Genomic DNA, 17,614 nt, shown 5'->3' with positions numbered 1-17,614 from the left:
GTTGTGTTCACTGCATTGCGATCAGTAGGGCGGCCGAAATGGCTTCCTAAGGATAAAAGATATATGCCTATAGGGGTCTCCCAATATATACGCGACGGTACGTGGGAGCACAATCCGTACTAGCGCTACCGTCTCTCAGGAGGAATCACCCACCTTCTTCGAGATCGACAGTCACTAGGCTTAACGACGCCGGAACACGTCTCTAGCCTAGACCTCTATGTTGTGCGTTATGTTACAAAGCATTGTTAGGTTCATTCAGTTTATTTTAGGTTGATCTTTTTAAAGTTTGCCTTTCAAGGTTCACCACGAGATTTATGATACAAATTCATAAATGCAGTCTAAGATGATAAGCAAGCTTTATTATCTTTCAACTTTGAAAATCCTAGCTACTAAGGGAAAAGAAAAACACTATCTTTTCTCAAAGAGCAATCAGCACACTCTAATGCACTTTCCCTAAATCCAACATGCAAACTATCAAATTCAAAATGCACAATGCAGGTGTTTGTTTTCCACTTTCTTAGTATAAATGCCTACAAAGAAAGCTTTTTGCACAACTTTGAATTTGCTTTTAAAATGATCAACACAAACAAGTACACTTTTTTGAAATCAACAAGGGTAGAAGAGATTACAATCAATTTGCTACTTTCGAAATAAAGACTTGTTTTGACACTTAAAAGAGACAAATTCAAACCAATAAGCAAAAGTAAATCTATAATCAATCTGTAAACAACCAATGAACTCTCTTCTAAGACCACAATCAATCAGATCTGAATCAAAGGCTACAGGATGACTACTTTACTCATGCAAAGGAAGACTGTAAATGACGCCACAAACACATAAAAGCATTCACAATCTTTTTGTACAAAAGGAGGCTGAATCTAAGCAAAGAAAAAGGTTTATCAGACTGGTACCTATGCTGGTTAAAGGCTGCAAAAAACAGAGATCAAAACAGGGCAACAGATAACAGAGAACCCCAGCTGCACAAGGCCCAACTGGTTCAGCGCAACCTCAACACTGAGGACTTGACATTCAGCGTAGGTAGCCCTTCGGGACCTGCGTTGAAATGCAGACTGCCTTCACAGTAGTTGCGCTGAAAGAGAAACTCTCGTTTCCCTTGGGTTCTGGGTCATAAAATGCTCAAAAATCAACTGTTTCAGGCCAAATCAGAAACACAAGCAAGGTATAAACAAAGGGATGCTTTGAGAGGGTACTAAAGACTATCACAAAGATCATCAAATCATCTGTGGATCTAGTTTAGATCATAGACAAGTCCAACAACTGGATCAAAACATCAACTTTCTACTTTGCATCCGGGAAAGATGCAGTTCAATAGTTGCTGTCAAGTCTATGAAGTAAACAAATGACGGAAACACAAATGAAATGAATAAACAAATTCTCCCCAGTGGAGTCACCAATTTGTTGTGGGGAAAAATGCCTATGCAGGACGATCCTATCCACCTAAGGTGTGACAGTGCCTTAGCAACAAACAAATACAGCTAAATTGGTTTCTTCCTTTATGAAATGTGAAAGAGGGGAGATTGGTAGACTTATTGTTGTCTTCCGGTTGTCCCTCGATCTAGATCCTCTTCTCTTTGGGTGTCCACAGCTACTCGCCTCCTCGCTTGCTCAAGAGAACAGCTACTTGATTCCCACGAGATCACAAGAGAACAACTACCTTTGACAAGAGAACAGCTACTTGCGACGAGAGAAGAACACAACACAAAGGAAAATATACATATTCATAAATGATTCAGGATTAGAAGTAAATCAAATACACTAATGCAATCATAGAAATACACCAGCATATAGGAACAAACCAAGATAGCTTTATTGATAAGTAACAGGGTTCAGGAAGAGATACAACCCATAAGGCTCCAATCCAGCATCTCCTTCCCAGCAGAATGGAATTCCTTCTTCAGCTCCCTTCAAAGCATTAACCACCCAATGATCCAGTCTCAAACCAACATCAATTCTTTGCATTCACAAAATTCTAGCCTCCTCTTCCCATGGAGGAGAGATCTATATATAGATCTTTTGGAGAGAGGATGAGTCAGCTTGAGGCTGGTATGAAACTGACTAGTGTCCTCTCCCTCTCTCAGTTCTTGAGTCCACTTGGAGGTTATTGCTTCGACTTGGAGATTTGGAACCTCTTACTCATCACCAGTCGAATTCCCTGATACAAGTGTCATTTTGGAAGCTTCCTGGGCATTGACACCTTGAGGAATGACTCTGCCACTTGTCCAAACTCGCTCAGCGCAGGTAGCCTTTGTTGGAGTTGACATTCAATGCAGGTAGACAGTGGAGCAGTTGACATTCAACGCAGATGCTCAGTGGAGCAGTTGACATGATCCAGAATTGGCTTGCTTTTGAGTGCTTTCAGGTGGAGAACTTCTGTGAATTGCTGTGGTTAGTTGGCCTTGTTCCTCTAGGGGTAGGAACAACTTGTTTAGGGACTTTGGATCCCTTAGATTATGGACATTTCATGCTCGATGCTGTAAGGCACAAAAATGTCTATAACACATAATTTTTCTTTCCATTTTTCTTTCTAACCTAAATGCCTTCTCTAATGAATCAGGTTCCCAAAGGCGAACATCATGTTGGATATTATCCTTTAAAGTCCCTATGAACACATCAATCCTATGCTCCTCTGGAATGTTTTTTACCCTTATGTTCAACTTTTGGAGCTCCTCAATGTGCTTCATTATTGAACCCTTTTGCTTGAGACTTATCAATTGGCTAAAAAAAGTGTTGCTTTTTGTATCCTCATAATGTGCTGTCAATTCTTTCGTAAAAATTGCCCAAGTGATAATTTGTTTACTAGAGCAAAGCCACGATACCATACAAACTGATTTGGTTCCAAATATAATGTTGCAATATGTACGTTTTGTGTGTTTTGCACATTATTGAGATCGAAAAATTGCTCCATCTGTAATTGCCATGTTGCGGAATCCTTGCGATAAAAATTCTTCATATCGATTTTTGGAATATGGTGGGTCTTTGATCCAACATTAGAGTCTATGAAATCATGATTAACATTTCTTTTTTTCTCATCATGAGTTTCCTTTACTACCCTTTCACCATTAGTAAGCATTTCTTGTAGAAACTTTGTTAAATCTATCTTCAAATCTGTCTTCAAATCTTCCATGCCTGCCTTCAAATCTTCCATGCCTATCTTCAAGTCGTCCATCTTAGCTTCCACGTCATTCATCTTAGTTTCTACGCCTTTCTTTAAAAAATCCATCTTAGCTTCTACGCCTTTCTTTAAACCATCCATCTTAGCTTCTACATCTTTCTTTAAACCATCCATCTTAGATTTTGTTGTTTTTTGTGCAAGTGACACTTGTTGCACTTGGTCTCGTAATTTTGATATATCATGTTGCATTTCTTCCTCTTCTTCATGATTCATGCTAGAGCATTCAGGTTGCTTACTAGGTGTTTGCATTTTCTTTCCTCAGGGCATCAATTACCGATAATAATGCTTTACTATGCCCTTTCAATTCCTTCAAACTAATTTCTCAAACCAAGCTTATTAAAACATTTGAAAAAAATTACACACCTTTTTCACTTTGTAGGAGCTAGATATTTAATTTGATGTATCTCTATAATTTTGAATCATCCAGTTCTAAAATTGCGACCTGCGGTAGCCCTCTACGTCCTCTTTCCAACGCCACTAGTCTAACCCAAATTGGATTCTCAAGGGAAGAGTAATGCCAACTCTCCCACAATGACCTAATTATAGACTAGTTCAGTAGAGCGAACTTGTACGACGTGCCATGAGTCACTGTTTCAACCTTTGGCTCTGAAAAATATATGCAAGAAACTGTAGTCTGTCCTCTTTCTGTACCTTCTTATGAAATTTCAATCCGATGCTCAGAGAGAAAGTTATGACGATTTTCCCCAGGTCACCTGTTTGGAATGTAATTCAGGAGTCTACAAAAAGACCAACTTCCTCAGATCATATCTCCACAAATATAGAGCGAAAAGTTTGAAATTTGGATCGGAGGTTCAGCGCGATGTCTTCTCAAATAGTTTTTTTTTAGCTTCTGAAACGTCACAAAAAAAAAATTATAGAGAAAATTCCACGATGACTTATTTGGAGCAGCGAAATCCTAGAATCCAAAGCTCTGATACCAAATGTTATGAAACCAGCTCACAAAAAGATAGAAAAGATAGATCAACGCCTTAGATTTTAGCCTCTTTGAGGGGGCAACCTTCTTTACATTACATAAATGAACAATTCTTCGATGATTCAAATGACAAAACCTCCTTTCTATATATAGGAGTCTAAGGAGTCACAATATAACCCAGCTGACCTAACAATAATAATATAAAGCCACAAAAATAACAATAGAGGGATTCTACGGGGCACATTAATAACAATATGGGGACAATAGGGGCACAGCAATATTAATAAGGGATACAACTACAATAGTAATGGGGAAATCAATAATATTATAGGGACCTAACATCAAGGTCACCATCATAAAGAAAATGTTTAGCCCATAGGGTGGGGTGGGGCTCAGAGGCTAGTTGTTCTTAGCCGTGATGGTGAGGAAACCTGCAACCTCTTCCTTAGCAAGATCGATGTCACCTATAATGAGGTGAAGGAATACATGGTCATCAAGCATGTTGTGTTGTTCACCTTGAGGCCTAACCTAAAACTATTCATCATGGTGGTCTCTAAGGATCTTGTCATAAAGGAGGGGTGGGTGTCCAACATTGTGACCAACTAAGCCCTTGTGTCCATAAACCACTAGACAGAGTCTTGCATGGACCCCAACATTATGGAGTCCAAGGTTATGGTTAGCTCTTATGTCCACAATGGATTTTTCAACACCCTTGGTGTCAAGAGGATCAAGAGCATTGGCATGATCAACGAGGTGCCTGAAATGAATTCCCTCAAACTAAATACGGAGATTGTTTGAATCACTAGAGATATTATGCCCAACATGATAATAACTAGCATGGATCTCATCAAATAAGTAATAATAATGTATTCTACTGAATACATCAAGTTATCACACCACATTGGTGATAAATTTCTTAACTATTCCATGCCTATGGAGGGGTCAGTCATATATGAATTATATCACTAGGGATTGGCTTACTTCCAATCCATCACTGTAGGCCTTCTAGGTACATACAATTCTTAGGAATTTGTAGTTGAATAGAATGTATTGGCTTCGAACATGAGCCAAATTTGATCCACACCAGAGTGCTTTAGACATGATACCTAAGTTATAATTTGATAAATCAATATCTCTTCCAACAATATGAATATCTGTTAGTGTGATATTTTGGTTTCTTCTTCTCAACATAGGAATCTATATGATATATCATTTGTTATAATTTTCACCAATAATATGTCTCTATCTTTATCACAAGTTTCTAAAATGGTACCAGTTCATTACAGTTGCTTTTTGTCATGTTAATTGGAGCAACCTTTCCATCAACTTATTTTTCTTATGCATTTTTAGCGAATTTTCTGAGAAGGAGGGAGAAGGTTTTACATTATGGATTTTGTATCTGATTACATGAGTTGGATAAAATATTGTTTCATGTCTCATTATTTCTAGAACAAAAGTGTGTGTTGTAGATTTATATTCTACTTTTCTAGAAACTAGGGGTTCCTATGGTGATAAGGATATCTTTGATTACAATCTTGAAGCATATTTGTAGCTGTGACAAAATACCCCTCTTGATACCAAGGTAATGTCATGGTCGGACTCTCAACTAACAATAATTGGACTAAAAAATGTGAAACCTGAGTACTTGGAGGAAGCCTTTACAACATGTTATTGGATAATGTGAATTTACAAAGATAAGCCACCAGGTTTCTACCATTCCTTGCTAGACCGACAAGTGAATTATTTTGAAGTCTATTTGCTAGGACAAACACTATTAGCTTCACAGTTGGCCCATATGCATTATAAAGTATCTCTATCCTTAGACTCTCAATCATCATGGTTACGGGTCACCCACAAACCCAAGGTTATGGTTAACCACACAAAAACCTTGTCGTTGAATTCCATTTTCTAGGAAAAAAATTGTTGGTATCACAGTTGGACCATAAGAATTATAAGGTATCTCTATCCTTGGACCTTCATGCATCATCGTTATGGGTCACCAAAAAACCCACAGTTATGGATGAACCACACAAAACCATTTCCATTGAAGTCCATTTTCCAGGTCTCACATTGTCAGCATCATTGTTGGCCCACAAGAATTATAGGGAATCTTTATTCTCATATCTTCATTCATCACAATTATGGGTTAACCACATAAAACTTTTCTCTTCATTGACACATATTCAACAAAATATTCAAGAACATTTCTTGTAAGAGGGGAATATCGATCTGAATGTAAATTGGCAGACCCATGGTATTTACCCATAACTACCCATGATATTGTAATTCAATAATGTTAGAAATAAGGACCTCACTTTGTAAAAATACATATTCATCCACCACAATGTAGTTGTAGCTATTTCTGATTGCTCTAATAAAAAATTTCTTTATGCTTTCTTATTTTTGTTAGGTGTTTCATTTTCTTAGATCTTCCTCCCTTCAAGATTTGGATCAAATATATCCATAACAAAGGTAATTAATAGTCTGAAGTGAACGCAGTAAGAGTTTACAACGAAACATGATTATTTGGAAATTTGCCTATGCCAAAATAAATCACCCAAATGTTTGTTAATAGGATTATGCACCATTTACACTAGAAAAAAAAACAAATTTTTAAGCCAACTAGAACCATCAACTCCTCCAAGGAGGGAAGATCCACATAAAGCCCCTCATAATTAAAGTGTTACAAAAACTCTACATCTCTTCAAGCAACTTTAATGTTGGGTAAATAACACAAAACTACTAGAGCTTATAAGGAGCTAGTCAATTTTCCAAGAAGCAAAAGATAGATTTGAGAGGCACTAGGGTTCAAGATTAAAGAAGGTTTGGCTTAAAATAAAAAAGAAGGGCAATATGCCCCTATTACATTGCAAACAATGACTAGAAAAGGGGTTGGGAATCCAATGAATCAAACAATTTTCATCTTATGATAGCTACATATTGGATATTACATAATTGTATGTTGAATCTTGGAGATGGCATGAATGTGGTGACCCTTCAAGTTATGAATAATTTGGAATTAAGGAATTTAAGGCCTTACAAAAATATTTACACGATGGATTCCTCAGAATTCCCAACACGTGGTATAATAAAAAGCTTATAGTTTTAATTGGTAACAAATTCAAACATATTATTTGTGATGGACATTATGTTTATTAAGGCACTAGCTTCTTGGGGTATGATTCTATCAAGAATGTAGGTAGTTGATTTGGATGGAAGCATTCAGATGGACTTGTATGATTTCATTACTTCCATTGATGACAGAGCATATATGACTCTATATTGAGAGTTGTTGAGAAGAAACCAGAGAGAAATCCTAAGGAATCCAAATAATTTTTTTTTATTTTTTAATCATGGCTTTGGTTCATATATAGTGCTAAATTTAGACGAATCTCCATAAGAAGATGTTGAGCAAAGTAAAATAAACTTCAATGCATTAAGATATACAACAAGTAATGGTCTATGTATTGCATTTACTTCACCTAAAGGTAAATTATCATATATTTTTTTCATTTGGAGGTTTGAAGCTACTAACTACATAGATAAATATGAATCTCTTTTACTTGGTTTAAATTAGTTATGTGTTTTCATCTTATGATTTTAAAGATTATTGGTGATATTGACCTTATTGTATTCAAAGTAAAGGTATTATATCCATATAAGAATGAAAACATGAGAAGATACACGAAATAAGTTGTTGACATTGTTGGAAACCACCAACATACAAGGGGTCTCCCTGATATGAGGTCCCAACTAGACCTCACATCATTTGGATTACGAACACCATCCGAGAGATAGGCCTGGTTGTTGTATTCTTAATGATTTTACTTGGCTGAAATAAACAACATAAGAGAGTATGCATATTATTTTCAGATAAGCATGTAAGCTATCCTTTGAAGTATTTGATTGCAAAGTCTATAAAGGTTCTTTCCTAAAAGAGAAGAGACAATGAGTCTTTTGAAGAAAAGTAATAGTACTATCCTAATAAAGACACATACATATATCTAAAAGAATCAGTAATTACATTAGCAAATAGTTCACAAATAAATAGTGGTCATGAAAGCAAGAGACACATGATTCAAAGATGCATTTTAAGGCTAGTCAAATAGTTCATTTTTATTAGTATGTATGAACATAAAAATACATCGCAAACAATGAAATAATAATATTACAACATTCACGATATATCCATGAAAGTGTGGTAGCTCCAAGAGCTTCAAGTCATTAAGTGAAAGTTCCAAGATACAACATTACAATGTTACAAAAGTAGCTCCAATAGTGGAATGTTAAGCCACTACTTTGTCCTCAAAAGGATGATCTTCTCTTCTATGCCTAGCTTGAGAAGCCAAGGTTGAAAGCACTTTGTTGAAGCTATGAGGGTCTATAAATAAAAATGATGCGACTCTTCACCTCCCTTGTGACTCTTGACCTCCCTTATGACTCTTGAGCTTACATGTGACTTTTTGAACTTCTATGAGACCTTTGAGATTCTGCATGACTCTAGGACTTTCTAATGGCTTTTAAAATTCCTTGTGTGACCCTTTGGCTTCCACATTTTTCACATTTTGTCATTTTTTAAAGTACAATATTACATTGTACAAATAGTGGAAAAATACACGGATAACATAAGACTTTTGTGGTGACACTTTGAGAATCCGTGACCCTTTGATGGTGATATAAGAGTTCATTGTAGTCTATCAATATCAAGTTCTTCTCCTTGATTTTGTCTTCAACTCTTCATGATAAGTCTTTCTTATACTTCATCTTCATCCTCCAATGGGATTGGTTATAGTATTACAGTTTCCCATGTCATCTTTATCTTCATCTATCTATCCTAGTCCATTGTTCCTTTGTTTCCTTGTTTGATGGTCCCTATGTGTATCACCTCCATAAGTGTCTTCTTGTAGCATATCCTTGATGTCCTCCTTGAGCATAATCCTTCAATGTTAATATAATAACACTTGCAAATGAATTTCACTCATGAAAGGACAACATCGTCCCGAAATTTCCTAGTGTACCTTGATTCACATGCAACATGTTGACTGTGATTGGATAGTGTGCAAGGGTTGACGATAGAGGCATTCTTGATCATAGTGCATTGTGTTATGAGGAAAGGAGTGAGGGGCTAAAGATTGTGACTATGTAGTTCATAGTGGCAAGGGAGAAGGTAAGTCAAGGATTTCATAGTGGGAAAGTCTAGGAGGCAGGGAGGCATGACTGGGAATTTTGACTGCAGAGTGCACAGTGGTTGGGGGAGAGGCTCAAGGGACTATGTAGTTGAGCACTGCAAGGGTCCAACATAGCCTACATTTCTAATGCGAATGTGTAGAGAGAAAGGAAAGGAAAGGATGATCAAAATTGTGCATTAGGAAAGTTCAAATAGGAAGACTGAGTGACTGAGCATTGTAGTTTCTCAATGTGTATTTGAGGGAGGTTTCCTCTAGGATTGCACAATACACAGTTAAAATAGATATAGGAATCATCATTATGGCTTAGGACTATGCAGTGCACAATTGTTTGAGACTAAAATATTGGTCATTGATTGTGTAAGTTGTGAGGACAATGAAAACTATGAAAATTATTAAGTGTGAGATTAGTTATCCAAGAAGGAGAGAGTATAAGAATACAAAAAGTCTTGACACTAAGATAAATGACAACAAAGTGACACTTACCTCAAAGTGTGACACTTAAGATAAACCTTTACAACATAAGTTTCTACTACAAAGAGAAAGTGTGCAATACCCTGGGAATGAGTCCAATGCATGTCCCTATGATATATAGGATCCACTAATGCAAGAGAATGCATTAGAGCTTCCCATTAAAAAAGTGTCAAAACTACCTTTTGCAAAGAACTACACTTCCCCTAACAAAAGACAACATTTTGGATTTCTTTAGGAAGGGACTTGAAAACTTAGAGTACAAGTATTAGATCACTAACCACTTTAAGCGAAAGTTGACATGATCAATGGGAGGCTGCAAACTTTGAATGTAGGCCAAAATTTGGAGGGTGTTGCAGCAACAAAAACACTTTGAAATTCATTAAAAGAACCCAACTTATCTATTCAGGTTTAGATTTATCTACAAATACTAGCCTTTTAGGAAGTATTGATTCATCATGTGGATCATCTTAACTTCCCCACTTATTTTGATTGTCGGTGTAGTCGTTTCTCTTCCCTTTCTTGACTCAAACAAATTTATAATGATTTTTATATCTGAATTGTTTTGATTAGGGATAAGGATAGTATATATTCACAAGTTTAGGATGATCATAGTTTTAGTTCCATCGTTGGTGTTACTCCACTGCCAATATACCTATTCAATACCTTTGCAAAGTCACTTTCAAGAAACACAAGAATTTCTTCGCTATTAGCGACCTTATTCAGTACCCTAGTGAAGTTTCTTACTTCACATCTCTGGCCAAGAAGCTTTTCTCTTCTTTCAACCCTAGATGATTTTCAATATGCTCCTTGGAATTTTATTGGTGTTTTATCACTAGGGTGGAAAAGGTATCTTGACCTATTTGTAAGAAAGAGAGGTAATTACTTTTGCAGAGACTCTTATATACCTCTAAAATTGATGTGCTCACTTTTAGTTTTCTCCTTTCCCTTCTCTACTCAATTGGATCAACAGGAAAAAAACATTAATTACAACACCAAGTTAAGGAATGAAGATCCTAAAATAGATGTGGGTATCATGGTTTTTCTTAAATCTTTCCATTCAAAATGAATCGTATTTTCCATTTAGACATCATTGAATTTAAAGACATTAGACCCAAGCAAAGAAGAGGCTCCAAAAGTTAACCAATAATTATTGAGTGTCACAATGCCCTTTAAAACGTTTGCCACATTTGTCAAAACCAAGAAAAACACCTCCACATAAGGTATTATTTATGTACACTAACCAAAATAAAGAAAAAAAAGGAAAGATAGAATATGACATGAACAAAAAAAAGAATGAAAAACAGATAAGGCAATAAATATGTACAGGATATAAACATAGCCCCGGGATACTATTGGAAGTAACATTTGAGATCTTGGCCATTCATGCGAAGACAGTCAATCTTCCCATCTAAGGATTGTAGACGATATGTATGGTGGCTAATATTTTCATGAATAGTATAAGGTTTGATCCAGAAAGATTGAAATTTAGTGTTCTTACCTTTCTCTTCATGGGTCTTATCATATTAATTCCTACTTTTGTACCCTTTTTCACACCCTATCCTATTGCTTTTACTATCATTTATCCTACTTTGCTCATTTTTAACACCATAAATCAGTACATAATGGCTAAACCATGTTACTTTATATTGGAGGTGAGAATTACTAATAAGGATTGTTTTCATATATATTTGTTTGGTTTAGATGGATGTTAAATAAATTTATATTCTTGACTTAATTCAATGATCTACAGATGGAGTATTAAATATAGGGAAGACACTTGAGAATGTGGACAGGTCATGAGAGGTCCAACACTAGTCCAATAAATACATCAAGTGACCATCTTTGGAGTAGCTATTATGTACTCAGTTTTGTACTTAAAATGGTACTCTATTCCAGGCTCGGTACTAAGCAACCCGTCAATTGTCGACATGTTGAAGATAGTTATTTTATTTCATAAGCATAGTATTAGTTTCATTGATCCAAATTTAGTGTCACAAATGGAATAGTTCAATCATGATCTCATGAAGTGATCCTAGGGATTTAGCATAGCTTAAATTAGCTCAGATCACAGATGTATTTTCTTTCTTATGTCATGTTGTTGTAAACATTTTTAGGTCTGAGTTCTTTAAAAAGGGCATTGCTTGTATGAGAGGTTACACTGTTGGGCATGGAATCCCCCCACAGCATGTTTTGGGGCTCAAAGCCCAAGTTTTGGTCAAATATGTTGTAAGACGCTGTGAATTGCAGGCACAGAGTGCAAAATGTACATTGAGGCATACGGTTGTCCGCCTTAACTTTTGTAATGTAATGTAATGATGTGTCAGCCTACCCATGGTCTGCGGACCATGGGACTGTATAAATAGAGCGAGGCTCTAAGTTGTAAAGAGAAGGAGAGATAGAAGAGCATGGATGAAGTCTAGAAGATAAAAATCTTAGAGAAGAAGTGTAAGTGTCTTGGGTTGTAGTAGTAGGAAAAGGCTCTGCAGATGAGTGCACAAACCCCTGCAGTTGAGTACGTAGGGTAGGGTCGAGTCTGCAACCTAAGAAGAAGAAAAATAAAGAAAATTTTGGGTCCAAATACTGTGTATCTTCTTTTGTATTACTTTCTATGCATTTATATTGTTTTGTTTATCGTGCGCACTTATATGAATACTGAAAACTGCTAAGTATAATTGGGCTCATACATATAAGTTAAGTAATTAGATAATAGCGGATTAATAGTAAGGGACTTGGGTAATAACATGGATTGCGCCTTGAGTAGGGCTACACGAAGGCAGCATTGCAGGCTGCGAGGTACTGATATGTGCGTGTAGCGACGTGCACGTGGGGTCAAACCACAGACCACCGAAAAACCATCAGACAACTCTAGGGTGCGGAAATCGGGTTCTAGCACCCTCCCATACTACTTTGGGTGAGACCTCAGTCTAAGCTCCACAGGCTGTTGCCAAAAGGGCTAGTAGTACCGGGATTTGTCTGGATAAATCATCTCTAAACTTGGGTCAAGACCCTACAAGCCAACATACACACACACAGACATATACACGCATAGAATTAACCAGTGATAAGGAGATTCTGACACAATATCATTTGGCTATGTTTGTAAACGCCTAAATCTATGTTTTATTAAACGATTTTAACATAATTGTCCTGACTTCTATTCATATACGAGAATTTATGTTTCCTCGATCTGTGAATTATTGAATTAAGCTAGACTTGTTCAAAGATGTGGCAAGGACCCACCACAAACCTTGATCAAGTCTTGTAACTATTTTCATTACGTAGGAGGTGTGTTTCAAATTCATTAGGCAGAACTGTACTTAAATACTCATTCACTTTTGTTGATGATTTCCATAATTCTCATATTAGAATCGTACTTATGTTTCCTTGAATGCTTTCATAGATATGAGTCGGGAAAGATAATGTAATGTTTGTTCAGTATTCACAAGATTTTGGATCATTATTATGATAATACTCTGTGTGTATTAACGTCTTTGATTTCTCTTGTGATTTTGTGAATATCGAAGAAGAAGGTTTCGGTTTAGAACAAAGTTTTGAGAAATAAACTCTTATATTTTAAGATCAAATCCTCTGTTTTGAACGAAAGTGTTTTAATCACATGCAGATCTATACACTGTTGATAATAGACTATTGTAGCTTATGCTCATCTTGAATGTTGAGAATTGATTAGAAACAATGTCTCATTATTTGGTGTAAATCATGTGTTAATTCTTGTAGAATTTTGTATAATTCACAATGTGTTGATTATTTGATCCACAGTGTGTTGGTTATTTGATTTACATTATGATGATTATTGGATTTGTAGCATAATTTGAATGAATGGTGTGTCATTTATTTCATTTCGTAGGGAGTCTTTATTCGGATTTACTTTTGTTCAATTGCTTAGATAAATTGAAATTGTGTGTTATTTAACTACTCAGATTTACTCCAAGTGAAGAAGCCATAAGTTATGTGTTCAGATGCTTAGTTCGCTTTGAATGAAATGGTATGTAGGAAATAGTCTAAGTTATTTTGCAAGATCTTGCTGAGTTTACTTTTTATTTGTAGCACCCTAGGGATTAGTTTTGCATAATGGGTTTTTAATGAAGTAATTGTTAGATTGATTTGAGAACATAGCTTGTGATAGCTTCCAACCTTATTTCTGGATGAGTTTTTGAGTTAGATGTGTCGTAATTGAAAACAATTTAAGTTATGAACATAAAATAGATTTCATTATTAGTAATTCAAACTGTATAATGAAATATGTTTCTTCACTTCATAAATTCATGGTGTGATTGTTAGAAACAAAGTTTGAGGATACTGTACTTAATTTCATACTAAAACTGCATAGGGTAAGCTTGGATTTGAATTGAAATGCATTGAAACTTAAAGTTTATGAATATCAGTCAACCATTTAAATTTAGAGAATTCAATGACATATCAAATCCCTCACATTTTTGGCACAATTGCGAGGGAGTTGAAAATGATCCAAGTAATATTTATTTAAATATTTGTGTGTGGTAAGGATTCTTCAGGGAAATGAGAGGGTGAAGAGTGTATAGTAAGACATGAGTGAAGAGCCACGCATCCACTATGGTGGGGTTACTCCAAATTCTGGTTGTCTTTACTAAATCTTTGTAGTATTTTCTTTTTCTTATGCACAAAAGTAAAGGTATGCCCAAATATAGTAAGGTTATATTTACTTAAAGTAAAAAATCACTTTCAGAATTATTTGGTCCAACAAAAACACCCCCAAGTAATCCCTCTAATTGTTATGAAAGTATCAGAGAGGAGGGAGAAATATCTACCACAAAGGTGGCCTTAGTCAAAGGAATATCACATCAAGTGGACGTAGAACAACCTCAAAGTACACCACATCAACAACAAATTTCCTTAGGAGCTACCATGGGCACAAAATTGATGGTAGTTTCACATGTAGAATTAGTAGTAAGAGGACCTCGAAGGGAATTGGGGCCCAATCCAGTTGAATTTTCTTCTAGCTAGGATAATATACTTGGGCTCACTTTTGAACCTATAACAAAGATGACTAACAAAGGAGGTGATGAGGAGAACATAAATTGTGACTGAAATAGTGACATAAATAATGGTGGGGCCAGTTATGGGAATAGTGACCGAAGAGATGGGCGAAGAGTAGGACCTGAGGAAAATGAGGAGGATTCAGAGACTACCTTTGGATTTTCAATTCTGAACATACCTTTGGCATCACTTCCACTATTCCAGATAAGTCATTAGATGACCCTGACTCTTTTCTATTTGAATTTGATATCCTTTGCTAAAATTATAATTACTATGATGATGCACATAAAATTAAGCTATTTCCTGCTACCTTGAAAGATTTAGCCTTGAGATGGTTTACGAATTTTGGATAACATATTATTTACTCATGGGATGATATGAAGTCTATTTTTCTTAAAAAATATCAATATTACTATAAAATAAGAGATGTTAATTATATTTTTAGGATGCAACAGATGGAAGACGAGAGTTTGGAGGAATACCTTGAAAGGTTCCTTTATAACTATCACAAATCTCGAGTGGGTAATATGGATGAGAGAACCTTTAGGACTATTTTTTTAAAAGGGTTAAGGGAAGAATGCATTAAAACACTAAATCTCTCAATTTTGGTGATATCTATAAGAATCCCTTTGCTGAAATAGTTGAACTATGCAGAACTTATTCTAGAAGTCAAGCTAAGGTAGGAAAAAGGATCTGAGACAACTCAAGGGATTACATGTCTAGGAATTCTAAAACAGTACATGGTGGTGTCACTTGATTTGAGTTGGGGAACCACTTGGAAAATAAAAAAAATACATCCTAAACACCATTAGTGATCAATTGGAAACTCTGAAAATTAAAAGAAAACAAGAGGAAGAGAAGGTTGCTTTGGCTATCTTCTATCCTAAATGTAGATGAAATAATGTTGAAAGAGAATGCCCCATTGATATGGTATAATTTTTTGGGATTTATACACATGAGCACCCCACTGACCAATGCCCCTCCCTTCTCGGATTACAAGATTTTTACAAAGGTGGGGGGGGATACTAGTGAGTTTCCTCAATCAACTAGGAAACCATTGCGGAGGTGACCAAACAATAATATTTATCATGACCCTAACATACAAGGTTTTCCTCAAAATAAACCATGGAATCCTTAGCCATTTTATCATTCATGGCCTACAAAACCACCTCAAAAGTCACCTTAGAACCAAGGATGGAGAGGAAATCCTTATGGCATCACCTTTCAGCATCAAAACCAAGCACCCCCATACCATTAGTATCAATGCCCAACCTACATGTCTTATGTATTGAAGATGCCCCAATTTTAGCAAGGCTATAACCCACCTTACCTTCAAAAACCTTCATTACTGCTACCACCTATAGTAAAACAACCCTTACTCCTAACTCAAAACACTAATTCATCTTCACAACATATGCATCAATATTTTAACCCTCCTCGACCAACACAACTTCTTGCACAACCAATTTCTAATCCCAATAATATACCTCCTCAACCTGTACAAAACATTGAGCTACAACCTTTTCCCACTTATGTTATCACTGCCTTTCCCTTAAATGAAATTCAACTAAGGTCTAGGAAAATTGTTAACAAAAATAAATCAGCAGTAGTTATCCAAGAGGAGGATCCTCATGTAGAATCTGAGGATAAAACCATTGAACAAATAGAAAATGAAAAAACCAATGAAATAAAAGAACCACATGATCTCTTAGAACCCAAGGAGCCTCCTTTTTCAGAAATATTGCTTGTAAAGAAAACTGAAGTTCCCATAGAATATGACTTGGAGTCTGAGTTGAGGAATATCTGTATAAAAAATCCTTTGCTACAAGCCTTTAAATACATTCCTATTTATACCAATATTATTAGGGATATTTTCATTAAGAACCCTGGAAGAAATAGGAATAAAAATAAGAAAAATGTCAGAAATGATATATGGATTACCACTGAAATACGATGAATATAGTAACCATAGAAATCAATGGATTTTTTTGCCTAATACTCTAATATATTTATGGGCAACAATCAATGCAGTGACTATCGATACTATGACATTATTGAAATTAAAAGAAATAAGACCTACATCCATTGCCTTGGAGCTAGTAGATAATTCCATTGTTAAACTTGTGGGGGTCCTACAAGACGTGGTGGTAAAACTAGCTTCCTAGGAATATCTGATTGATTTTATAGTAATTTCTCCGAAAACTACTAAACCTTGTCACCCAATAGTTCTAGGGCGACCTCGGCTAGCCACGAATGATGCTATTATTAGGTGCAAAAATGGGGAAATGACTATTTCTAATGGGTTACAAATTGAAAAGTTGACTATTTTTCCACCTACCCAATTAGTTGTTGAGGTAACTATTTGGTTGGAAAATCCTTATGGGGAGGAAAAATTTATGCTTCCCTTGTTGACTTTAGAATAGTCAGGAGGGCTTCAAGAACAATTTGAAGAACATGTTTTGCAACAATTTTGATTTGATATCAATTGTATAGATTATCTTGTTTATTTTAGTGGATATGATCATTCTTTTTGTAGATAATTTCAGGAAATAGGTCACCCTGTCATATTTGAATCATTTAGTATTGCAGCCTTGGAAGAAAAAAACGAAGTAAATGTCAAACCTTTTGAAATCAGTGCTGGAAACAAACTATATATAAGTATAGATTTAAGTGTAGAATAAAGAAAGCAGGTAATAAACATGATTCAAAAGTAGTTCGGAGAATTTTCTTGGGATTATTTGGATATGAAAGGGATCCATATTGCTACTTGTATACACGACATTTACACGAGCG

At 35.7% G+C, this 17,614-nt stretch overlaps 2 pseudogenes; both read left to right on the top strand.

Annotated features, from left to right (window-relative positions):
- Positions 1-4,925, top strand: part of LOC149192067 (thiamine thiazole synthase 2, chloroplastic-like) — a 31,614-nt pseudogene extending 26,689 nt beyond the window's left edge.
- Positions 4,926-5,010: 85 nt separating this feature from the next.
- On the top strand, positions 5,011-5,538 carry LOC149192066 (rhomboid-like protein 11, chloroplastic; annotated as a pseudogene).
- The last annotated feature ends 12,076 nt before the right edge of the window (positions 5,539-17,614 follow it).

This window comes from Pinus tabuliformis, chromosome 2_2 (assembly GCF_031772625.1).
Source record: "Pinus tabuliformis cultivar Carrire ecotype Pingquan chromosome 2_2, CPIR1, whole genome shotgun sequence".
NCBI classification, from domain to species: domain Eukaryota; kingdom Viridiplantae; phylum Streptophyta; class Pinopsida; order Pinales; family Pinaceae; genus Pinus; species Pinus tabuliformis.
The sequence above is the reverse complement of the archived record's forward strand: the minus strand, read 5'-3'. Positions and strand labels throughout refer to the sequence as shown.